The sequence below is a fragment of the Phalacrocorax carbo genome, chromosome 11 (genome assembly GCF_963921805.1).
Source record: "Phalacrocorax carbo chromosome 11, bPhaCar2.1, whole genome shotgun sequence".
Taxonomy (NCBI): domain Eukaryota; kingdom Metazoa; phylum Chordata; class Aves; order Suliformes; family Phalacrocoracidae; genus Phalacrocorax; species Phalacrocorax carbo.
This window is the reverse complement of record NC_087523.1, coordinates 12,148,669-12,174,581: the sequence shown is the minus strand read 5'-3', so window position 1 is coordinate 12,174,581 and position 25,913 is coordinate 12,148,669. Positions and strand designations below refer to the sequence as shown.

The window sequence follows — 25,913 nt, the reverse complement described above, 5'->3', positions numbered from 1 at the left end:
TTTTGTAAAAGCTTAGAGCCAGGAAACTATAGACAAGTCCAACTTCTGTACAGAGCAAATGAGTTGCTTGAAGCTCTGATAAAGAATAGAATGGGGAGATTTGGAAAATGATACAATGGAAGTCAGTCAGATTTTCAAAGGAGGAATTCATGGCTTGCAAATCTATTAACATTCTTTCTTGAGGATGTTAGCCAGCTAATAGCGTACTCGAATTCCCCAAATCCATGGTAACCTCCCTCCCAGCCCTAGTTACCCAATCTTTTAATAAGAAATGCACACAAACCTCCTTTTATGTGTTGATAACGTAGTTTCCTTAAGAGCTTTTGTGGTTTGTTTTTTTTTGTTGTTTTTTTTTCTTTTTTTCCAGAATGGGAGGGAGCTTACCATGGATGGGCGAGCAGACAATCCCATACATTTGGAAAAGAGGATTAAGAGTAAGGTGTCAATATTTGCACATCATACATGATGCCTAAAGGTAATTTAAAAAACAAAAAAAAAAAGAGCTAATGGAGCACTGCAGAAGGGTCTCACGGTGTTGAGTGTGCGGATGACAAAATGGCAAGTGGCATTCAAGGAAAGATGCCACAGACAGAGGGGCTTGCAGGGGTAGCGGGGCAGGCACAGCGGTGGTCCCGAAACGGGCTGGTGCTCGGGGAAGGAGCCTCCGCCGCCGCAGACGGGTGCCGGGGCAGCCTGGCTCAGCACCCGGCAGCGGCGGGAAAGGCTCCCAGGCTGCCTGGAAGGGGAAAGGGAGAGAGGCTTGGGGTGACGCCTGCCGCTCTGCCCGCAGGCCCGCCTGGGCTGCCTCCAGCGGTGCGGGACTGGAGGGGGCGTGGGGGGGGGGGGCGCCGCAGGGGGGGCGCGAGGCGGGGGGCGACGGGGTCCTCCGGTGGCTGCTGGGGGAGTCCCGGTCCTTCGGTCCCCGCCGAAGGTGACCGTCCGGGCGCGTCCGGGAGGGAAAGGGGGGCGATGCCCGCCGGCCCCCCCGGCGGGGCGGGCCCCGCAGCCCCCCGCAGCCCCCGCCCCGCCCCGCCCCGCGCCGCCACCGCCCGCCCTCGCCCCGCAGAGCCGCGCACAGCGCCCGCCGCCGCCGGCCGGCCGGGGGGAGCGGGGAGCGCCGGGCCGGGCCGGCATGGCGGGGGCGGGCGCTGCGGGGCGGAGGCGGCGGGCCCCGGCGGAGCGCTGAGGGCGGCGGCGGCGGGCCATGGGGGCGGCGGCGGCGGCGGGCTGCGGGTGCCCTGCCCTGCCCGCCCGCCGCGCCGCGCCGCCCGCCGCGCCGCCCGCCTGAGGCTCCGGGGCGTTGCGGAGGGAGCGGCGGCGGCGGGACCCAGGTGAGCCCTTGGCCCGGGGGGCGTGGGGTGTCTGCCGGGGTGCGCGGCGGCGGGGAGACCTGTCGGGCTTGCGCTCCGTCTGGGGTGCTGCCGGTTCGCGGGACTTAGCTGACCTCCCCCGGGGATGCGCTGGCTGGAGCAAGGTGATGGCGAGGAGGCAGGAGGCCTGCCGTCTCCTTCCCAGCACCTTCTGACACCCTAATGTCAGGGGGCTCCATATTTCCCACGGCGTGTCAGGAGGGATGCCCAGCTCCCCGGGCTCCGGGTGCCCAGAGGCTGTTAGTAGCGTGGAGGTGCTGGCACAGGGCTCCGCCTCGTCCCCCTGCAAGACCCCGGGCTGCAGGGTCAGCTGGAGATGTGTGTGCGGCCTTCTGCAGATGCCGGGGCAGCGATGGGGCATCCCCTGCCCGGCCGACCGGCTGCCCCATCTCCCTTTCGCAGCCCCGGTGGCCCCTGGACGGCACATCTGCAGGAGGTACGCGCCAGGGTGCACGGGAGGAGGCATCTGGTTTGAGGGGCTCGTGTGGTCTGAATCAGATCAGGGCTGCTGAGCCCTGCTCTCACCTGAGATGGGTTTCCCCATCCCAGGACCCCTGGGCAGGGTAAGGTTGGGCAGAGAAAGTGGGGCGCAGGGCAGGGAGCTCCACCGCTGCCCCCCAGGTCACCTTGGTACCCTCCTGGGTGGCAACGTTCTTGGTGTTAGTCTGGTATTGTGGCAGTTGCCATCACAGATTGTGGCTGATTGAGCTGAAAGAACAGAGGTGAATACACTTTGTTCCTGGCTTGGGGCTTGTTTGGTATTTTTTCCTCATTTCCCTGTTCTGGAGCAATTTGGGTGGGATTAGCTGGTAGAGAGACATGGCTTTTTGGGAAGAACGATTTGAAAACATTTGCACCATTCTTTTCTCTCATGACAATTAGTGAGCTGCATGCCGCCTTCTACCTTCACGTGCCTCAGTTTCCCCATGTCTACAAGGGGTGGAGGAGAGACAAGCTGGTTTGCACCAGGGCAGGCTGGGATGTGTGTTCTCATGCACGAGAGCCTCACTGAGCATGAGACTGCCTCGAGGGCAAGAGCAGCCCTGGGTGAGGCCAAGGGAGGTTGAGCCTGTGGCCCATCTCTGGGTGAGGCAGGTGCTAAGAGCAGAGGAGGGCCAGCACTGCCTCCATTCTGGGCAGAGACCCAGGCATGGTGCTTCCCTCTGCTTAGCAGCCCTCCATACTCACCCATGCCCCTGAGGGAGCTGCTGGCATCCATGCTGTCCTGCAGTGAGGAGTTCACGCCACACTTGAGCAGCAAACAAAAAACCACTTTTTTGGTTGGTTTGTGGTTTTTTTTTTAAAGAAGGGATTGCTTCGATGTCCCTTTTGGTAATTGCCTGCCCGGACAGTGCCCTCTCCCTGTTTCTTTGAGCACCAGTGTGTGGTTGAGCCTGTAGCCTCCCGTGCTCTGGCTGCTCGCTGAGGACCTGGTGCCGCGGTCACCCCCCTGCCCCCCATGCTGAACTTTCCCTTGCATTTGCTCACACGCTGTCTGCCTCCTTCCAGCATGGCTATGTCCACGCAGCCACTTGAGCGGCAGGGACAAGCCGGCGCTCGTGTCTGTAAACAGCTGCTGGCTGGAGCTGGGGTGCGATGGTGCAGGGCTGCGGTGGGGCAGGGAGCATGCTCTGGGGGCTGCAGTGGGATGAGGAGCGGGCTGCGGGGCTGCGTGCACTGAGAAGTGCTTGGTGAGGGCATCGGCCAAGAGCAGCTGAGCTCCTCGGGCTGTGCAATGCTGCTGCAGGAGCCCATGGGCAAAAGCAGCACCCTGGGGCGTGGGTCCATCTCCAGTAGCGTGGCTACTCTCCTAGTTTGGTGGTTCAGTGTGCCGACTGCCTGCTTGATTGGCATGTCAACAGCCACCGTTCTGCTGCAGCACTGCTTCAAAGCCCCAACTGCAGCATCATTGCGGGCAATTGCTGCAGGACCCAACCATGATGGATGGGACCCACCATGGGATGCTGCTCGCTGGGTGCTCCGGCATGGGTAGCATCAAGCTGCTGGTGCCCCATGGTTGGAGCATGTCTGCCTCTTCCCAGAACTTTGGCACTGCTGGCATCAAGGGCTGTCCCTGCAGCAGCCCCAGCTGTTGTGGATTGTCCCCGTATGAAGTCCCCAATCCCGTCCCAGGGGCCAGTGCTGCTGGCTGCCAGCAGCTGACCTGACTTCCTGGGAGGCTTTCCCAGCACAGGGGACTGGGATGACTTGTTAAGGAAGGGCCTGTGGAGCAGCTACAAAACCACATCCTCTTTGTACAGTGGGGGGAGCACACTGGGGATGCAACAGACACAGGCTCAGGCTTGGTCCCTCTCTCTAAGCCAAGGAGCATTGTGCTGGAGATAAGGCCAGGGAAGGGAAGAGGTGCCATCTGGTGAGTTAGGGTGGACAGGGGCACATTGACCGCAAGCTTCCTGAGGCAGGAGGGTGGCCTGATGCTTGCAGTGAACGACAGTGTGCTTGTAGCAAGCTCTGGAGTTCATTTCTGTCTTGAAGCAAGCTAGTTTGAGCTTTGAACTGAAGCCTAAAAGCATAAAGCCCAGTCTAGCGCAGAAGTCACCGAGCAGGAAACAGTCAGGAGATAAGGTGCTGTTTTCACCAGCGCCTTCGTGTTCTGCTTTACCACCTGAGCTCATGGGAGCTGACTTGCGCGCTAGGGGTGAGTGGGAAGCGGGGGCACTGGGACTTGCCCACAGGTCTGCAGAGCTGGGATTTTGCCCCTGATTGCAGCCCTGTGATACCAGGAAAATGCTTTTATGGTTTGCTTGGAGGCTGCTCCCTGGCACTGAAGGGCAAAACCTCAAGTCCTCAGCTCTGCCTTAGCACCAGTCCTTCCCTCGCCCACAGAAATCAGCAGCAAGCCTCTCTCCTGATGGGTACCCCTGAGTTCAGTGTCATTTGCCAGGGCAGCTCCAGCCCACAGGCACCACATTTCTGTGGTGAAAAAGATGTTTATATAATGATCAAGTTGGCTGCTGCTTTGGGGAGCCTTCAGCCTGGCTGGAACAGGGTGCAGATTATCTGAGGGCCTTCCACTGAATGAGCATGCAACCATTGCTGGGGCCTGGGGCAGCAAGACTGCTCCCACCTCTCCTGACGTGGCACAGAAAGCAGCCCAAAACTGCTGGGGCTGAGATGCTTTTTGATGCCACCTTCCCCTCCCAGGACTCAGCCATGACATTGCTGGGTGATGTCTCAGAGCCTGTGACAGGAAGAGGGAGATGAGCTGATGTAATGGGGCCTTTCGCTCCCTGGCAGAGCAGGGCTTGTTTGGACCTGCTCCTCCCCATCCAGCACCCATCCACAGCACCAGAGCTGCGGATTGCCAGGTTGCTTCAGCTTTGAAATTAGGGGACATAGACATGGATCCACATCAGCCAGGAAGAAATGCTTGAGAATGTGGAAGGAAATATGGTGTGATCCGTCCTCAAGTTGTGCAGCTTGGGGAAGTGATGGCTTCAGGCACTGCAGGCTGGAAGATGCGCCTAGGTTGTTGAGGGCTCATCATTTTCCAGTTGATCCAGGCTACCTAAAACAGAGTGTTTCTTCTTCTGTGGCTCCTGCCGGGAGTCTGTTCAAATCCTTGCTGCTTGGAAGGCTAGAAATCTCTGATCTGGCTGAATGTTATCTCTAGGCAGTACAGTGGCAGTCTGTTGGTGTGGCAGTACTGTCCTTTGGGTTCAGCAATGCTTTCCCTTCTGTTGTTCTCCCTCAAATGCTTGTAAGGGATAGCTCTCCTCCACAGGGAGGAGAGGGATTGCTCCTTCACAGCCTTCCCCTGTGAGGCTGGGTGAGCTCTACTCATCCCCTGCTCTGACCTGTTCTGGTGGGAGTTGTCCTCTCCTGAAAATGCAGGGCCAGAGGTGGGTTGGAGGAGGCCCTACATGCACCCCAGCAGAGACTTCTCCTGCCCCCAGGACAGACACATGGTGATCAGGAGCAGAATTTGAGGGCTTAGCAGCCAATAAGCCCCTTTGACCCACTTGAAGTGATGATCAAAACACCGTGGCAGGGTGTGGGATGGCGGAGGAGCCTTAAATCCAGCATAGCTGCATCTGGACTCATGGAACGCAATGTCCCTGTTTTAATTTGTGCATGGCACAGCGAGTGCTCACATGCGTTCAGAGATGCGCCTTTTCTTCCCCAAGGGTGCACGGATGCTCAGCTGTGTAAAAATCAGCGTGTCTCTGCCTAGCCGTACCTTGTGGTCCCTGATGCATTTAAAGAGACCCAAAAAGCTCTGGTCTCGGGTCACAGAGGTTTTTGGCGTTGGAGTTGCATCCCCCTTCGAAGACAGGTCCTGCACAGCCCCATCCTCTTGTAACCTGGAGACAGATGGCCCAGACCATCCCTGGCCCAATCCGTCCCCACCTACACAGGTCTCAAGCCCAGTGATGTTGGGAACACTTCTGAGCTCCCCTGCCATTCTCTCTCACTCTCTCTTTTAAATTAATCAGGAGCTGGCCTCAGCAGCCAGTCAATAGTGAGATTTATCTCTTAAATAGCATTATTGATTGCCTAGGAAGCCTGGTTTTGTATTGATAGCTACGTACACATGCAGACAAGCCCCGTGCCAGGTCCCAGTGGTGAAAGGTACAGCGTAACGTGCCGAGATGGCCTGTTGCAGGTCAGGGGGGGACATACATGTGTGTCCATATGAGGGAGATGCAGCTCCCCATCAGAGAGCAAGGTAAGGCAGCCCAGGGTCTTTGGGTATGAACCCTTTTGCATCTGTCCAGCATTGTGCTTCCTTGACTGCTCCTGAGCTTCTGCCCTTTCTTCCTAATACGTGATGTTGTGATGCAAATGTCTCTGCCAGCTTGCATTGCCTCGTGGTTAACAAGTAAGATGCCGTATCCTTCCTTGGGAGGAGACATGTAGATGTCTTCCCACAAATTGTGTGGTCTCCTCAAAGGTCACTGACCCTGAAGGGATTCTTCGTGCAGGAGACTCAGGATAGATGTGCAAAACAAAGTCTGCTGTAGCATTGCCCAGAGGGGCCAGCTGGAGAGGAGGATGGATGAAACAGGCTGGACCTGTCCTGCCAGGGACGGTTTTGCTTTGTGTTGCTCCCCGGGCTGGCGGTGCAGGCTCTGAGCCAATGCGTGTGGGAAGCGCGGTGGGACCAGGCTCAGTTCCGAGCAGGTGGAGCTGTGGGAGTGTGAGAGGGGAGCCGGCTCGCTGCCATGTCTGCTCAGGGAAAGGCAAAGTGTGCTGCCGCTCTCGAGCCGTCTCCCTCCAGGTAACGGGGAGCGGGTGGAGGAGGGCTCCTGTGGACTGTGGGGGTTCACCAACTTCATCTCCTCAGGGTTTAGAGTGGCTCTTGTCCCTCTGAGGTGGCAGAGTGCTTGCGGCAGCCGGAGTCATGGCACTCTGCTCAAGGTCCCTGTTGCCTAGCTGCCTGCACCGCACGCACCTTTGTAGCGCAGGCAGCACGGAGTGGAGGCAGCCGCTCGTGTGGAGGGGGAGCGGGTGTTGGTAGTGCTGTAGGAGAGGGGCTGGAGCTGAGTGTGAGCTGAGCTGTTGTCCTTTGAGTTTTGGGCAGTGCCTCTAGACTCTCCCTGAAGCAGCACTGTGTGCTGGGAGCCTGGCTGCTCTGTCCTCCAGTATCGTGGAGCACAGCCAAGGTGCAGTGATGCTCGTGAGAGGAATTGCAAAACCTCTTGCCAGGTTTGCTGTAGCAAAGTTCAGGCTGTGGCCGTTTTGTATTGGTGCTGCAGAGCCCCGCTCCCCAGCCTTGCCTGGGGCTGGGAGCCCTGCGGCTGCCACAGCAGCAAACCTCACTCACCTCCCCACGTGTGCTAACTCATGCTCGCTCCATGTGGTGTGACAGAGGCTGGCTCTGTGTCCCGTACCTTTCGTCCAACCTTGCTTCGGACCGTGCTGCCTGATGCTCTGCTCCCTCCTGGGATTAGCTAAGGTTGAGGAAAGCATCAGCTCCGTTGGCACAGGCAGCTGAAACAGCACAGATGATCCGTAGGGTCAGATTGCCGAAGCCCCGTGAATAGGGGCTTGGAAGACCTGTGTGTGTCACTGTTTAGCTAATCAACAGGCATGGGAGCAGGACAGATTGGGTGCTGTCATGCCTATGTGTACGTGCATATATGTGTGTGTGTACCTCTGTGTGTATATATATATATGTAGCACTATAGCATCTTACTACTGTTTGGACCCCGTAAGCGTTTTTCCAGACAATGCCTGCCCACAGCAAGCACCCGGTCGCCTGATCTTAGCAAGCCAATCTATGCAGGGATCTTGGGAAAGAACAGTTGGGGTTTATGAAGCTGGCATAATTTACAGCTAAAATAGCACACCAGAAATATGTCCAATCCAATCTCCTTTGTAATCTTGTTTTCATTTAAGCCTCCAGGGTGGTGATGGTGGGAGTAAGGAAAGCAAGCTACAGAGGGAGTTTATTACCCGTGCCAGGGAGGTTTGCATGATGCTCTATACCAGATGACCTCAATTTGCAGAGGTTAAAGCTGGCTGCAGTGCTCCCCAGCTTGAAGGGGTGTCTCCTGCCTGGGCTGGGGGCCTTGGCTGCAAATCCTTTTGCAGATGGCTGTGTGGTGTGCTCAGGACCATCCATACCATGGAGCCATCCCAATGCCTGCTCCCTCGACCAGGCAGAAAGAGCAATGGCGATGCAACAGCAGCCAACATGTTTGTGTCAGCCTGGCCTGCTCACCGGGAAAAGGAATGAAATTATCTTGCTGCCTTTGCAGGTTGCGTTTCTCTTTAGTTTTCAAACCACATATAGTCCCAGATCTCCTGCCAATAGCAGGGAGCGAACCGATAATGCAGCTACTATTAATAAAGCAGCATTATTACATATTCATATCAATCAGACTTCTCATTCCACAATATTTAAAAAAAAAGAAAAAACACAAAAGGCAGTGCTTCACTGGGGCGATGGAGGACGGTGTCAGGTGGGATCATGCTGGAGGTGCATTTCACCAGCATTGGCAGAACCTGCTTCTCTCACATTTCTTCTCCTGGGGATTCCCACACTGAGCTGGCCCTGGGGTCCTCGCCCACCTTCCCCTCGGCCTTCCTTCTCCCTGTCAGCGCTGAGCTAAAAGGTGGAATCCCAAAGGCGGTTGTGGGATCCCTGGAGCACTGTCACTGCGGGGAAATGGGAGTGGTGCGAGACAGGGGAGTGCTGAATTCAGGCGGGTGGGTTGGCAGGAATGGTTTGGTGCTCTTCTCCATTTTATGTAGAAAATTTCACATATTATGTAAATTGAAAAGCAAAGTATGGAAAATCTGGGTATAAATCTGAGATGTATATATGTTTGTACAGCCATTAGAGAGGAAAGTATACTACAGAATCCTGGCCAATGGATAAATATACTTACGCTGCCATTCCTGCAATAAAATACACTTTTTGTCATTGCTACAGTATAAAAAAAAAGTACTGTCTCCAAAACTGTAGCAGCATTTTATGGTAAGCCATAAATTGGAAGAGATACCTAATTATTCATAGAGTATTACGGAGGTGTTGGTAAATGGCCACACCAAGACTTGCCAGTAAAGCAAAAGCCTCTCTCCCACTTCTTAATGATTAAATTCAATGTCCAGATTTGGCCAAATAAGTCTTGCAAGGCTGAGGATGTTTTCCATGAATGCTGGTCTGGAAACTTGCTCTTACACCCTGGCCGGGAATGTTTTGAAACGCAGCTGTGGGATCTCCGAGTCCTCTGACAAGCCCATGGTCCCCGAGCCTTTCCTGGCTCTCTCGTCCCCAGTGCATGTCAGAGCTGCTCCCGCCTCATCTCTGCTTCCTCCGGCTCCCAGCACATGGCAGGACAGGGAGCATGGTTGTTTGGCTGGGTTCGCAGCACTGGCAGCCCCAGGAAGCGGGCTGGCATTGAGTCCTCCCGACAGCAGCTCTCGATCACTGCAGCAAACAGTTTCCAAGCAACTCAGAGGCTGCTGGTCTGAAAGGACTCTTGGTAGAGGCATGTAATATTAACTGGAGTTATTAAAAGGAGCAACACTAAAAACGATGCGGGAAGGGTAACCGATGTGGGTAGCCGATATCCTTCTGCCATCAGTCGTATCATAAGTGCTTTAACAAATCTGGAGGCATGTCTCAGCTGAAATGCCTGTAGGGGCCCAGCAAGACTGCAGGCAGCTCTGGTGCCCAGCCTGCTCCTACGAGTGCTGTGGGTGGGCAGGGTACAGGGCACTGCTCTCCTGGCAGCTCTTCAGCTGGGCGCTGGGACAGATACAGAGGATGCAAAAGATGTTGTCCCCGTCTTGGGCCTCCATCCCGCTTTGGGACCTTTTTTGAGCAGATCTGTTCCCCAGCGTTGCCCGGCTATGGCACAGCCTGCAACAAGTGCTCTGCTCATCTGGGAACAGGTAGGATAAGGCTTCTAGGTAGATCAGGTGGGTCCATCTCCCTGTGCAGATATCTAGCCTCAGTCCATGGCCTGCCATGCATTTCTTCTCTGGAGGCTTAACCGCTTCTTTCAGGTCCTATTTCCTTGCTCTGCCTCTCTTTATTTCCACTGCCCCCTTGCATCCTGAACCTGCTTCTGTCACTGTTTGCAGCCACCTTTGAGCATCCATCCCCCTCTCTTCATCTTCGCTGTTGCTTGCTCCTGTTGACTTTGGACTGCAACGTTGGGGCTTGCCCGTGTGAAGGCTGCAGACTGGTCAGTACTGAGAATTACCACACACTGCTACGTTCGGGCAGAGAGAGCAGCAGGAAGGCACCGTCCACAAGCCCTTGAAGTAATCTATCCCTCCACAGGGAGCAGTTTGGAGGTTGCTCCCCCCATTCCTTTACAAGCATGAGCTGGAAATGCTCCTCCTGCTGCTGCCCGCAGCCCTGGGAGGCTGATGCAGTGCTGGTGCGAGGTGGGCCAGGAGGTTGGCAGGAGCATGCTGCCATCAGCATATACAACCAGCCACCTTGGCTGTCACATCCCTCCTCCCAGCTGCTGGGGTTGGACCCAGGTCTCTCTGGGGAAGGCTTGTGATGGTGTCTGGGTGGTATCTACCAGGGCTGACTGCTCTCCAGTCCCGTGCAAGCCTTTCTCATCCCAGGGGGAAACAAAGATCCCAGCATTGCACTCTGGCGAGGGACCAGGAGTGATCTAGTAGCTCTTTGTCACATGAGTGATGGGCTGGCAGCAAAAATCCCCAAACATCTCCAGGGGACCGTGATGGTGCCTGGAAAAGTTCAGATACAACCCAGGGGGATCTTACTGCCTCGATGCCTGAGCTGTTTTTCCCAAGGACAGGAAAAATACATGCTGCAGCTTGTTGGCCTGGGGAGATGGATTGTGTGTGGGCAGCTGAGGGGTTTGGCTGTCTTCAGAAAGCCCCTGTAGCATTGCTGTATGTTCATACGAGGAGGCACAGCAGGATCTATGCCTTCATCCCTGTCAGTAAAAGCAAGGGGAAGAATATTGGGATACTTCCCTGCGGCCAGCTGGCATCAGTTGGAGAGCCCAGGAGCACCAGCAAGGCTCCTTCCAGGTTTTCTGAGCTCCCAGGAGCCTGAGCCCGAGGGAGATGAGACCCAAAGGCAGGGCTCGCCAGGATGCGAGCTCTGATCCCCAAAGTGAAGCACTGTCATTGGCAGAGTGAGTGAGTGTGGCTGGGAGGTGAGACGCAGATGGGAGCAAGTCCGCCTTGCCCACTCTGGAGGCTGGAGCTCTGATCCCACCAGACAGACCTGCACACTCCTCCATAAGCCACCTCTTGTGTGAAGCCACACAGTGCCAGCATGCCAGAGCAGTGTCCTGCTCTCACAGCACTGGCAATGCTGTAAGCAGATCTGCCACCCTCCCTGGCTGCCGCCACCCGCAGTTGGTGTTAAGGCTCCATGTTAAGATAAAGGCTCAGCAACTCCTCAAACCCATCCCTTGGTTTGGATGCAGGGCTGGGATGCTGGGGGTGGCTTAGCGGGGTTGCTGTGGTGAAGGAAGGTGGTGGAGGAGCCTGCAGATGCTGAAGCAGGCAGGAGTGGGGTGCTGGATGGGAGGGAGGACCAGGCGCTGCCACCTGGTCACTTGGTCCCCAGCACTGCATAGCAGTTGAGGCCAGGCTTGTTCCACCTGAAGTGGGTAGAAACTGAGGATAGTTCTGCTAGGTGGACTGGCACCTCAAGCAAGTCCCTTGCTCCCCCAGCAGAGCCCAGAATGCTTAATCTGGGAAAGAGTAAGAGAGTTAGAGGTAATTGAGAGAAGTCAGGAGCTGTATCAGTAGCAGGTGGGATTACTGGTGTCACAGGGGATCTGCGAAGTGCCCGTGCTCTTTGCTGTGGTTATATGTAGCAGGATGCATCTGGCTTTTCTCACCTTGCCCAGGAATTTAACTTTCTGTTTCACCTGAGGTAGCTGATCTCAGGATGGAGGGGAGATAAGGCGGAGGTGTGTTTTTGCTGATCAAAAGCAAATCTAACACCTATATTGTTGTGAGCAAACACCGGCATTGCAGGAGTGCCCAGAGGCCAAACAGCTTTCTGTGGTGGAAGAGACCTGCCCGAGGGCAAGGCAGGGCTAGGAAGGGGCTGGGCAGCCGGGCAGGGGCTTGCAGAGCAGCTACAGATAAGATCCATCTCTCCCTGGGCATAAGAAGAAACTCCTGGATTCTGGAAATATCGTTGGGACACTCAAATCCAGAGGTGGATTTGAAGAGGCAGCTGTTGTCATGGTCCAAGCAGGCAAAGTCCTAGTTGTCAGGCAGGCATTTCACCCTGGGAATGGAAAAGGCTCAGCTGACCTTGCAGCTCTTCCAGATGCTGGTCTGGGTTGGACTCTGCTCTGTCCTGCTGCCTGAGCCCCCAGGGCAGCCACCTGCACCTGGGCAAGTGATGTCACTGGTCTACATATGGCACCACCTATGTATGTGATAGCTGTACCAGGCTGTTTGCAAACAGGCTGTGCTGGAGAGGTGCCCAAAGAGGGGCTGTGACAAGAGGAGGGAGGGCAGGGTCTTCCCGCAGGACTAGGAGCACGAAGGGCTGCCTTGCGGTGCAGGGTCCAACGCGCCAGGACAGCCAGGCCAGTGGGAGGAGTGGCCAAGTGGGGGGCTGACTGGCTGCTGCAGTCCAGCATCTCCTCCAGTGCTCCAGAGCAAGTGGGAACCCAGATTTTGCAAAGTCCACGAAGTGGATGCCCTGTGGGAGATGCTTCACTGTCTCCAGCCAGACAGTACTGGCAGTGGGAGGGAGTCACCGGTGCTGCCCCCAGGGGCGCTTGCACTGGGGGCTTGCTCCTGCCACTGGCTGTGGGAGAGGATGCTGGGCTGCCAGACCGGCATGGTGGTGCCCGCACTGCTACTATAAATCTGCCGGCCTCGGTGTGTGGGGACGATGCAAAGAGCGTTCCCGCTGACTTATGGCTTCTCTGCTGTATGGGGATAGGAAATAGCATTGCATGGCTGGCTCTGCTGGCATTTACTGCGGCATGAGTAGTCCTTCCTCCCCGTGCAACGTCAGTGGGACTCAGCAAGTGACTAATGTCAGTCAGGCGAGCGTGTGCAGGACAGGGACCAGTGTGCCAGAGCTCAGACCTGTGTGAGGGTCTGGTGGCTCCAGCGATGTTGTGAGAAGCGGTTGTTTCTGCTCAGGGATGCTGCATGGTTATGGCACAGCAGTATTGTATCAGCTGTCCCTGTTAGATCTACCTTGCACTGGGGGAAATGTGGTGGCCAGGCGTGAAACAGTGCCTCCGCTGCTGTGCTGCCTGACGGCCCTTGTCTCACGTCTGTCACCCTCCATCCTTCCCAATCAGAACTTGATCCTTCCAAAGCTGCCTTGCTTGCAAGGCTGAAATGCCTGTCAGGGTCCGCCACTGCCACCGAGGATGGCACCATGCTTGTGGCCCGCTCTGCCCTCAGCAGCGGGGTAGCCGTGCTCACCCCTGTGGCTCTAGCACCAGCTACGCAGCCCACTCAGGGGCTTGGGATTGCAAAACTGACCCACTGTGGTGGCAGATGAGGCTGGAAGAAACTCAGAGCAGAGGAGCACGGCCAAGGCTGTGCAGCAGTGGGTGGCATACTGAGCCTCACTCCTCTCGAGCCACTAACATCAGGCCATGGGAACACCAATGCCTCAGTGCCAGACAGTGTGTGACAAGGCAGGGCAGTCCCTGTTTGTTAAGTCAAGACTCAGGGATCACTCCTTAGCCCTCCCTAACCAGCCTCCTGCCTGCCATGGTGGCTGCTGCTGTCCCAGCCCATCCCGAGTAGCCCACATAGTCTTTTTTCCCCAGCCCCGTGCTCTTGTTGCCTCTCCCAACACTCTTGCCAACTCTGCCAAGTCTGACCCATCACGGCACAGCAGCGAATGCCAGCTGCCCGGGAGCACTCACGGGGGAAATGGGAAGCAGTGGGGTGCCTGGCTTGGGGCATCCCAACAGCAGCACTTAACCTCTTCTTTGCCTCCGCACACTGGGTCTTGGTGGCCAAGTGCCTTCTCCTTCTGTGCCTCGGTTTGCTCATTCTTCTAAGGGGAGTGACTGTAACGGCTCTGAAGTGCTTTGGGAGAAAAGGGAAACACCGAGTGCCATCTCTGTCACTGCTGTCATGGTCAGCGGGCTGTGGTGGCCTCCTAAAGCCCCTCTGCCCAAGGAGGCCTCTCTGTGCTTCTTGGCACTTTGAAAAGGCCTGATGCAGCTCTCAGCTAAATGAATTTTCATTCTCCGTGGCTCTTTTCTACTCAGCATTCAGGGAGCATAGTTTTGGTAACCAAGGTATTTGCATAATCACTATTTTGTGGTAATTGCTCCCTTTCAGAAGAGGTGCTTATAATCCCAAAAGTTTTTGGGGAGCTTGTGCTATCTTTTAGGCCAGGTGAGGTGATCTCCAAAGTGGGGTGGCTGGGCTGTTGCCCTGTGGCTCAGGGGATGCCTCCCCCGGGGCAAGGAGGCTCAGGGGAACCCTTTGTCCACGGGCTTCTGCACCATCAGTGATCTCCTGCTGCAAGTCCCTTCCTCGCCTTGTGCCTCAGTTTCTCCTTAGCCCCAGAGCCTCCAAGCCAGGGGAGAGGATTTTCTTATGCCACATGCCTCTGTGAAGCAGGCCACGGGGTCTCTGTCTCTGCAGGAGCTGCCATCCCAGGGCTGCTCCCTCTCTTCCTGGTGCTGTGGCATGGAAAAGCAGCTGCTGGGAAATGCTTCGCGGTGCTTTAGCAGCTACCAGAGCAGCAGGGCGGGAGGCATGGGGCTGTCACCCAGCCACGGGAGATGTCGCTCCATGGGGACACGGTGGCTTTCTGCCCTGTACAACTGTGGCACGGCACCTGGGGGAGTGGGGAGCCCCCGGGGGGCGAGCCGTGGCCGGTGCCTGGTGTGCCCGCGTGCCGCCCTCGCCTGCCCGGCAGCATGACTCACTCCCCAAGCGGCAGCTCCCACGCAGCAGCGTTTCCAAGAGACCAAGGAGATGTCTCTGAACGGCAGTGGCTGAACAGGGAGCCCAGGTCCTTGTCCCTGGGGCCTGGGTAAGGCATGCGTGCTCCCTCCCTGCCAAGGAGAGCCAGGAAGCGGCTAGTTGGGGGGCAGGACCCTCGCACCTGGGGTGGCAAACCAGGCAGCCTGAGTTGGAGTGGAAAGCAGCAACGCCTGGTCTTGCCCAGCATTGGCAAAGGTTGGAAAAGCTGTGAGGTGGCGGCTGTTTGCTGGCTGAAATGTGGCGTCGAGCAAGGGAAATGCCCAGCTCTGAGGGCTCAGCCTTCCACAGCCCTGGAGAAGGAGAGGCAGGCAGCCAGCTCTCCGCAGACTTGCAAGCTGGCTCTTGGGTTTGCTGCCCATTAAGCATGAGGAAGCAGAGGCTGTTCTGGTCTTGAATTATTTCTGTGTTTTGCTCTCACAAAGCCACATGTGCTGTCTGCAGGTCCTGGGATGCCTGTAGGTCTAGGACAGGCAGCAATGCAGAAACCAGCCTGGCCTGTGGTGCAGAGGTTAAACCATCCCTGCGCTCTCTGACAGCAAGAGAAAAAACAGCGCATGCTCTTCCAGGTGCCCAGGCGGTGTTGGTGCCGCCTGACCTGACTGCCAAGCAGGGCCTCAGGTTTCTCACAGCTCCGATCTCAGTGCGTGCCAGGCTGTGCTGTCACCCCATCCTTCTCTGGGCAGGAGTGGAGTGCTGCATCTGTCCCTGCTCCAGCATCACTCCCAGCGTGGCTCTGCCATGCAAACTCAGCTCCTCTTTATTGCCTGCTCTACCCTCCAGGCCTTGCTTCTGCGTTGCCATCAGCCAGATAGTGGAGGCTGCTCCTGTGCTGGCACTGATCGTCACCCCAGCTGTATTAAGTCTCAGTTTATCTGTATAAAATCTCATGTCATTTATCTCCCTAAAGGCTAGCAGGTAATTCTGTAATCGCCGTCCCTCCTATGGTGCTGGCCTGTCCTCTCTCCCTGCTAGTTTGGTATCCTCTTCAGGCTTTATCCCCTGGGAGTTTACGTTGTCTTTGCAGTCCCCGGGGAACAATGCTGCTAAATCTGATCCCAGTGCTGGCCTCTCTGGGAAGCCCTTAATTCCCTTTCCTATTAGTGGAATGCCCATTTAACAATCCCTCGTGGCTCCTCTCCGGGTCCTTCTCCCCAGGGAAGTGCTCTGGCCACAGGGGCTGGCTGTGTGCGGCACGGGGGCTGGCTGTGGTGGGGTCCATGCCCTCTCCTCCTGGTAACTCTCACTTGGTCCCAACAGCCAGCTCTGGTGGAGTGTCCCGTCCACCCCCAGGCAACCAAACCCAGGGCTGGGTGAGGCTGGGGCACTGCAATGCTGTGGCAGTGTTTGCCCCACACCCTACAGACCCCCCATTTTGATTCCTTCCAGAGGGAGGTGAAGACCACACGGGGTAGGGCTTCAAAGCACTTTGCACCCACCACCTTGCCTCAAGAGACCTGATGGACCCCCTGGACCCCATGGTGGTTTCTCTCTGCAGGCCCCCTGGGAGGCAGCTCATTACCATCTCATGAGCAGGGTAGGAGGTGGGACATGGGGTGGGGGCAGGCTGCGCTGGGAGCCTCTCCCAGGCTGCAGGCTCTTGCTGGCAGAGGATCCTTTCTTCAGGTTAGACGATGCTTTGAAGTGGTTCAGTGATCAGCTGGTTTTTGTACTTTGCTTTTTTTTTTTTCCTTCCCTTTAATGGGAATTGTATTCCATGTGTGGAGCAGCTGGTAATTCTCCTCCTGGCTGCTGCTGCATCACCTCCAAGCAGCTCTCGTGAGACTCCTCTTTTCACTGGCTGTACAGAGAACTCAAGCAGAAGAGTCTTGGGTCTGCTTCTGCTGTAACCCTACTGATTAGAGAAACATTTCTGAAAGGGTATTAGGTACCTGGTCCTGCCTGGGGGGGACACAGAGAAGAGACCTTGCGAGGAGCATCCCCACCCCATTAGCTGCAGTTGTCAACCTGAGAATCTGTATAATCGCAGCCAACACAGCACAGCGTGTGCCTCACTGATGCTTAACAGCAATAAAAAGCAGATTTCTTTTTTTTATTAGTGCTTTCGTCAGTCAAAATCCTCTAGTCCCAGAGGGGGCCCAGGCCTGAGCTGGGTGGGGGAAGGGAGCGTTCCCCAGAGAGTTGGGGCTGTCCTGGAGCTGTGCGTTCCTCCAGGGAGGGAGAAACATCTTGTGCCTGTGGGAGAGAAGCTGGATGCTCTGGTCTCAGCTGACATCCCTTGGCTCTGTAAGAGGAGGATGCCAGGATTTGCTTTGTCTCAGCTTCAGAGGATGATCTCTTTATGGCAATGCTACCTGTTCACACAGGATGAGATCCAAGTTAGACAGTCTTTGCTAACACTGATACTAATAACTTGCCTGTGTTTACCTGCCCCCAGCAATATCCTTGCAAATGAGGTGTCAGCAGGGATGCTGGCGCATGCGAGCCACTGCGTATGGGTTTTACAGGACCAATAAAACAAGGCTGTGGCATGTGGTCAGGAGGAATCATGCTGGCATCCAGCCAGAGAGGCGCTGGCATGTGGGGAAGGTCCATCCCCCAGGCCGGTTTGAGATGAGTGTGTCTCATCATGTACTCCTTCACCTGGCGCTTGTTCAACCCAAGCTTCAGCGCAGGCTGATTCGCCGGGAATCACTGTTCTTGGCATGAAGAGCAAAGACCAGGTGTAACACCTGTGTGTCTCCCAATCCCTGTGATTCAGCTGCAGAGCCCTGCTTCTGCCTGTCCGTGAAGGAGCTGGGCCAGATAAGTCTCTGATCTCCCAGTCCCACACAGGGTGTAAGCGATGCCCCCAGCCACAGCTCCAAGGAGACTGGGAAGCATCTCTCAGTCAATAATGCTGCGTCTCTGCCTCAGTGGCTCTAGGTGTTATACGCAAACTTCCCCTAGACCCTGAGCTGTATTATTGCTGTAGCCTCCAATATACCTCAACCACTATGTCTGCAGCAGCAGGACTGGCAGGGCTGTAAGAAGGTGACCAAGGACTTGGGAGCATCTCATCTCTATCCTGCAAATTTGTGGTACCACCTGTCATTACCAAAAGCGCTGCTGTGTAATCCATCCCCAGTAAACAAGCAGGCTGGCGGGCAGCCGTGCCTCCAGGAGATCTGCTCCTCCTTCCTCTGCCATGGGCGCTGGCTCCAGGATTTGCAGATGCTCTCGGTCAGAGGGCTTTGTCTCTCCTCCTTTTTAATTGCAACGAGGATAATTGGTTTTGTGGTTGAGCACAAGCATGGGAAGCCCATGAGATCTCCATCTTCTGTGACACTCATGCAGCTGCCTGCCAGCAGTCAGGCGTGACTGGAGGCTCCTCTCCTCCCATGGCTCGGAGGAGCAGGCTAGCTGAGTGCAAGAGGGTGCCAGAGCATCCCGGTGTGTTCATCGAGGAGAGAGGTCTGTGCTATCCACCTTCCCTGGAGCCAGGCCTCCAACCTCATTGCAACCCCTTCCCACACTTGCAGAGAGCCTGTTATCGTGCCTAACTAACAGGGAGGGGGGAGGCTGGATTGTATGGATTTAGCACCGAGACAGTGGATCTGGAGCCCAGCTCCTCTTTCCTGAGGTCTTGCATGTACCTCCCTCCCAGCCTCTGCCCAGCAGGTGGTTTTCTGAGTCGGAAGAGTTTTGGGGGCTGTGACTGACCTTCTCCCAGAGTGTCCTTTGAGTTGGTGGCCTTCCTTCCACCCGTCCTGGTGGCCTTCCACCCTTGGTGCTTCACTGGGTAGGATTATCATGAAAAACATCCCTCTTCTGTGAGGGCTTGGCCACTGCTGCAGTCATCACTGAACCCCCAGGGCTGGAGCTGAACCACCAACCTGTCACTTCCCACTCCTTGTCAGCCACAGCTCTGGGAGCCCCCCGGCTTTCCTAGATGGATGTCCATCCTAGCCCCAGGACAGAGCTTGTAGCTCCCGTCTCCCCATGTCAATGAGCTGCTGGCAGCCAGTACGTATTAAGGACCAACTGCATCATCTGCTGAGAGCATTTGATTGTTGTTATCATTTTGGTCACCTTTTTTGTAGGCTAACAGAAGGATTTTAATCTGGACCGTGAAGTAGGAAATGGGAGAAGCTCTGCATGGAGCTTGCCAAGGAGGCGGTGGGTGCTGGTGGCTCCTTGTCCACGTATATGGGAGGTGATTTTGATGCTCTCAGCCAAACTAGGAGTGTCAGGGAGAGGCGTTCCTGGCCCAGCCTCATGGGACTGCAGCTGTCCTTGTGTTATCCATGGCCCAGCTGGTGCCCAAACAGCCAGCAATGCTTAACCCCAGCCTCACAGCTGCCGGAGCTGGTCACTGCCTCAAAGCATCGATCTGAACAGGCAGAGGAAGGGGCGGCAAGCTGCCAAGGCCAAACTTCAGCTCTCCTTCCCGCTTCTTGTGACTCAGAACAGACAAACTCATCTGATGTGTTCCTGCCAGTGGCTACGAATTGCCATTCACCAAAAGTGCCAAGGTGACAGCTGTGGATACCACAGGCAGTGGTTTCACTTGCAGATGAGGAGCAGTGTAGGTCCTGGTTCTGCGATGCTCTCTGGATGTTAATACAGCTGGTGTGAATGGGCATGGTGGTTTAGGGAGCTGGTGCTGCTGTGCTGGGCTGTGCTGCCTCTCCTCTGAGGCTCGGCCACTGCCCGGCAGTGGGTTTGGCTGGCTGCAATATGAGTTTGTTTCAATCACCCTTGGTGAAAGCAAAGTAGCGGTGCTGTAGGCAGGTCTGTTTGCTTCACACTGCAGTGGCTCAGGGGCACAGACATGGGCAGATAGCATGTGGCAAGGGAGGGGATGGGGATAGGGAGTGGGGCTGTGTCCCAGGGGACTCAGCCAGCCCCACCACAGCTGGTGTGGGGAGGTATCTTGCCCCATCCCGCACTCTCCCTGACACCATCAGCTTCCTCACTGGGGATGTGTTTCTGAAGGGCTGTTGCAGTGTGGGTGTTAGGTGGCCCACGGCTGTCACACGGGACCTCCATCACTCCCTGTCGTACTCACAGCCTCAGCCCCTGGCCCCCCTTACCAGCTGCAGCTCCAGGTGCTCGAGTGGCAGCCAGTTGGTTGTTTCAACCTCATTCCATCAGTCCATCATGGTCTACAAAGCCCATGGACAGCAGACCATAGGTGTCCTGCTGCAGGAGAAGGGATGCAAGGGGCCAGGTAACAAAAGTAGTGGCCAGCGCCCCTTGGCTAGGGGCTGCCCAGAGGGGTAATGGAGGGTAGGCAGGGCTTCCTCACGCTGGGGGCTCTGGGTGCTGCGGCACAGCAGGGGTGCTGCAGCCCCCTGGCAGTGCGGGTTGCAGGGCACCGTGTGGTAATGTGTTGCAGCTAATGCTGTGTGACAGTTTGACAGGTCCTCCCAGGACAGCCAGAGCTGACGTGCCATCTTCAGAGCTGTCACTCTGGCTTCCGCACTACAGCATTTATTGTAAACAGGTGGTATGGGTAACTATTTCCCCAGTGCGTAAGGAGTGAGAAGGGCTGTGGTTTTATTTGCATGTCCTCAGGAATATGCTCAGCCCCACGTTAATCAGTGCTGGGCTGTATCCTCCAGAGAGATGGAGCCACCTGGGGGAGGGTGGAGAGGAGGGGGAGCTAACATCCCCCTGGTCCGAGGAGGTGATGCTGAGCACCTTAGAAGATTCAGGGCTCTGGCAGGAGCTGAGCATTGCTGTGCCCTGCTCCAGGGCTTGCCCCCACCCAGCCCCAGCGAGGGGTTTTGCACCCACTTGGGTGAGCCGCAGCTGCCACGGCATATGGTGCCCTGGCTGGGGAGCAGGTGGGGATGGCGTCAGCTCCTTGGGGCTGGGGTAGCCACTGACCCCTGCCAGCCTCAGGGAGCTGCCTTAGGAAGGAAAGGGCTAGAGATGCTCATGTGGGGCTCACCCAGGGAAGGTACTTGAGGCAGCTCTTGCCCAGACCCACAGTTAACTCTGGAGCTGGATGTGGAGTTTCACATGTAAAACACATGAGCAGGACATATTGCTGCTTCCCTCAGCCCCCTGAACTTGACCCAGGATGTGAGCAGTGTCCTGCACAGAGCCCTATTCCCCTGGGTGGAGCTCTGGGGCACGAGATGCCATCATGGACCAGCCTGGGGAGATGCTTGTGGTCCCACGCCTTCCATTTCTCTGTTCCACTGGGTGCTTTTGATGCTGTCCAAGAGCAGTGAGGCTCCCAGTGCTCAAACCCTTTCACTCTCAGAGAGAAACAAACCGGGAACATGCACAGCAAAGCGGTATTACCGGTGTGTCTGGAGAGGCAGGGAGCTGGAACAAGACAGGCTCTGACAGCTGCTTTCGGGAGGTCTGCAAGAGACCAAGCAGCGTGTCAGCCACGCACAGCTCGTCCTGCAGAGCATTAACCCCCGTTTTGCCTGGCTGCCTTTCAGCACACACAGCCTGTCCACGTCTCAGGAGCTGCCTAGCTCTACCTGACCTGGCCATGAAATGAATTCGGGGTGGGCGCTGGGGCAGCAGCCTTGGGCTGCTCCCTCATGGGACAGTGGCTGAGCGATGGGGATGCACCAGTCTTGGTGGTGGGGCTGGGAACCAGCATGTGTTTCCAGGCTGAGTCATACTGAGTATTTTGTCTTGTTCCTTGTCAAGAGTCCAGATATGATATTCATTTGGCAGAAATCACCTCATCTTCCATCTCTCCCCACCTGTCTGTCTGTTTGTCCATCCCTCCCAGCTCCTTCACATAGCAGCAGAGTAGCATGTGTAAAATAAAAATAATCTCTGCCTGGAAGATTTGGGCTGCTCTGCAAGGCTGTAAGGTCAGGAAAGCAAAAGCTGGTGCTTGCTATGCAGAGCACGGAGCCAGCGTGCCGGGCAAGCACGTACTTACTCAGCTGCAGCTGCGAGGGCCAGCTTTACACTGGAATGGGGGCTTGCATCTATGGGAGGGGGAAATGGTGCTACCAGGGCCAGAAGGGGATGGCAGACAAGTAGGGGAGATTGACACACACTGAGCTCCTGGGTGGGCCTTGCTGTCCCCCACGCCAGCCAGCCAGGCGGTTGGAGCTGCGGAGGGGGACAGGGCTCCCGCACTGCTCTGTCCCCCCTTGCCGAGTTGTCTTTGTTCAGCTGTTATGTGCCTAGGTTATTTCAGCTTTGATTCAGCTCTGAAATTACCTTGGCTGAAACTCCATCTCTATTGTTTTCAGTCTGCGGGAGCATCATTGAACCTGTCAAAAAGATAAATTGGAGAAAAGGAGAGGGGGAAAAAAAAGGAGAGCAGTGCGGTTGGTGGGAAGAGCCATGCCCATTGTGGTCTCCCAGGGCAGCTGGCTGCTTCAAGCAACATGCTCCCTTCCCAGAGACAGGTCCTTGCTCTGCTGCCTGGCTCCCTCCCCGCAGCTCTGTCCCCTTCTCTGCAGAGCTGAGACACCCTTTCAGACATCCCCTTCCCTTCTGCCAGGGGGGGTTTTCCCCTCAGCAAAGCTCAGTTAAGCTTAGCGTCTGCCCTGCCTGGTCTGGGAGCACCAGGAGCACAGCCTCCAAGACCTGCGCTTTGTACCTGCCCTGGCTGGGGCTGAGATGCCAAGTCCAGCCCAGAGGACGGTGAGCTAAAGCCCCTGCAGGGCAGCCATGAGCGCCATGGCAGGGCTCTGGAGATGAACAGAAAAGAGGTAGGCGGGAGCAAGAGAAACCAAAGCAGGGCAGATAGGAAGAAAGGTCCTAGGCCCTGGGTGGAGGCTCAGAGCAGACCTGTGTGCATCCCCAGGGGTTTCACTCACTGATGGGCTTGTGCACGTCTCAGGGCACAGCATGCCAAAACACCTGGTCCAGGGTCCACGGAGCTGGGGAAGGTCTATGCAGCACAGACCCAGACTGCATGGGTTGGCTTGGGCTCAGCACAGGCTTTCTAAGGAGTTCAGGGCAGCCCTCTCCCAGTGGTTCAAAGAGGGCTCAGGCTTCTGCAGCCCTGGAAGGATCAGGCCTGAGGGATGAAGTTTGGGGGGTTACCTCTCCATTTGGGATTATCAGTTGGTGCTGGAAGACACGGAGCTGTCCAAGGGCTCCTGGAGCCAGTGCTGGGCATGCGGCATTGAACAGCTGCAGGTTGCTGTCGTAACGCCTTCACCACTGCTAATGTGATCACTAATGTGATCAGCCTCCTCCAGGACACAGATATCCGGGGTACCCGTGCCCTAAGGGCTCATTAACTGCCAGGCAGAGAATGAGCGTGCTCCCAGGGGGATCGGGATGGTTAAATCCTGCTGAGGCACCAGGACCCCTGGTCTGGCTCCTGAGAAGGGTGCTCGTGGTGAGCTAGGGGAGGTTGAAGAGGCAGTTGTTACTGCTGCTGGGGACATCGGGGCAAATGAATAGCCTATTAAATAAAATGTCGACCAGAAATGGATGAGAACTGGCATTGCTTTTTCAGCTTGCACTTTACAAAATGAATCTTCTTGTGTGCGGTTGATTTGCATATTCAAAATAGGCCACAGTGGAAGGGCTCTCCTTCTGAACTCGCTGACACCAAGGACTAAATTGTGTAAATTCAGTTATCCAAACGCTCCTCTAAATGACTGAAATGATCTAATGTCATAATCCATTGCCAGAGGAGATGGGTTTTCAGAGCCTAAGCTCTTTTGTTTCTGGAAACATCATCAACTCACGTGTGAGAATGAAGCTGAGAAATTTGCTGGTGAGCACCAAGCTGGGTCCTGTGCTTGACCATTCTCTGCCCCAGTTGCCTTTCACACCTGAAATGGGGAATATTGATCTGTGTGAAAACTTCAGGAGGCAAATACTGAGCAGATCCCATTAAATAAGGCTGGTTTCAAATAGAAACTGATTTGCATGGGCTGATCAACCTAATTACTACAGCAGGAACTCGGAAAATCATCAGATTCTTATGCAGCAGGAGTGCTGATGTCTGCTGCTATGAAGCTCGGTGCATAGATGGCTGCCTGCATTACCATGCCTTCAGCAAAAGCCACACCAGCATCTCCATCAGGAGCCATGTGCGGGATGTGGCCTGTGTGCTGGCTCTGTTTGAGGCAGTCGCTGCTCATCTGCCAGCAGCAGCCTGCGCTGTTGCTCCCCCACATCTGATAGGGGAGGCAAACTCTTGACGTCGATAATTTTTAAATAATTTAGTCTGGTTTAGAAACCTGTCAGGGTGTTCCTCCTGCATTACCGATGCTTCCCAAACACTGTGCTGCGTGCGAAGCACAATGGCCCCGCAGAGCAGCGCCTGCCGGCACAGGCAGAGCCAAGTCGCTGGCAGTGGGAGGCACTCGCACAGCACGTGGGTAATCAGCATCTCAATCTTGCTGGTAATTTGGTCCCATCTGGTATGCCAGGGACCGGAAGGCTGCACAGGCATCTGCACTCCTTCTTATGCCACAACCAGGTGAGTGCAACCTTGGGAGCTGCTGGGGAGCGCTGGCAGAGCACTGGGGCCATGTGCCGGCAGTGGGCAGGCAGCCTGGTGGGTGCCCAGCAGGGATCTGTGCTGTGGGTAGGAGGTAGCTCTTGTGTAGCATTTGGCCTGGTGGAAGGGAGGTCCCTTCGGCGTTCCCAGCAGCCTGCCTGTCCCCCACAGGGGACCGTGTATGCATGCATCCCATGAGGACCCCAGGTGCTTGCATCCCATGGGGGACCATGTGTGCCTGCATCCCAAAGGGGAGCCTGCTCGCGTGCATCCCAGAGAGACCCTGAGGCATGCACGTCAGGAGATGCTGCCTCAGGAGAAGTTCCACATCCATGTGCCCATGCCATTTCCCCAGGCAAGCGCCTTCAGGTGGCTTGTGGACAAGGAGGCATGCAGCTGGTGAGACGTGCGTGTCTGCTGTCAACAGAGAGATGCCATCTCCTGAGGCTGCTGGTTCGGTGCAACATTTGTACACACACGTGTAGAAAACAGAGTATGCATGGGCGGGTGTGCCTCTAAATATAGGACTGGCTACCTGGGAAGCGTGCTACACTCGCAAGCCCACTCACTGCAGCTTGCAGAGTCCCCTTCTCGCCCTGCACCCCCAGGAGCACACTGGCACAGGCAGCAGAGCTCAGAGCAGGTTATAAAGAGATTATAAGGAAGTATAAATTAAGCCTCTCTGCTAGAAATGCCGGCAGCCCCAGGCTGAAAGCATCACACTCAAAGGCCCCCCCTTCTCCTTTGCTTTTTTCTTTTTTTAATGATTTTGCCTTTATCTGGCGTCAGCTCAAGAGTTCTACTGAGCCTCAGAGCATGGAAAAGGCTCCCAGAAAAGGCAGGGGTGAAAGGGGACCCAGTGATGCTGTTTGTCACCTCCTGTAAACGGGTTCTTGTGTAGCTTTGGTCAAGGCTGGTTACAGTATCAGGAGCTTGGTGGGACAGTCCCCGCTGCCACCCAGGCAAGCTCATGGGCCAGCTCTGTCATGGCTTGGGGGACCTTCTGTCCAATGTTGTGCTGCCAGAAATGCTCCAGGGTTTGCCACCTCTGTGTCGAGGCGAGCTCTCACGTTGGATGGGCTGGCAGCGCTGAGCCGTGGGTCACTGGACCACACTGGGAGGTGCATGCTGGGTCTGGCTCACACTCCCTCTGCACCCAGGGGGCTGACATGCAGCCATCTGGGCTGGGGATGTTGCTGTCTGTTCTGTTGTCCTGCCGCCTCTGTTCGCATCCCTTCCCTCAGGCCCCTTCCCTGCTCTGCTCTGCCCTATGCTGGGTGGAGATAGCAGTCCTGAAAACCTCTAGCAAGTCACCAGCCGAGCAAATTGCTCTCTGTAAATTCAGAGTGAAAGTCCTGGGATTCATGAGGGCCCAAAGGGAAGTGCTTGATTGGATTTTCAAGCTTCCTTATGTGGCAGTGGGAGAGAGGGGCTGACAGCATCCCTGAATCTTCCTCACTGCTGCCTGTGAGGGGATGCAGACTGTGCCCTCTCGCTAATGGGATGTAAAGGATCTGTAATTCCCCCCCCCCCCTTTATTTAACATACCTCTGGACTTTGTATGCAGCAATAAATTTCTCCTCCTGCAAATCCTTTAGAGCAAGGGGGGGAACTACAGGGCCCCTCACCTGGTGCCTGGGTAGGTATGGAGGGGCCGTGTTCCTGCTGCCTCGCTGCCGGAGGGGAGCGGCTGTGTCGTGCAGCAGCCAGAGCCTGTCCCCAAGGAGCACAAGGCT

General features: G+C 56.0%; 1 protein-coding gene across 1 annotated transcript in view; it reads left to right on the top strand.

The window, feature by feature from the left end:
- Positions 1–1,285: 1,285 nt before the first annotated feature.
- Positions 1,286–25,913, top strand: part of FRMPD3 (FERM and PDZ domain containing 3) — a 65,820-nt gene continuing 41,192 nt past the window's right edge. The window contains exon 1 of the mRNA XM_064463136.1: positions 1,286–1,331. The gene's annotated coding sequence lies outside the window, so the exon portion shown is untranslated. The remainder of the gene's footprint in view (positions 1,332–25,913) is intronic.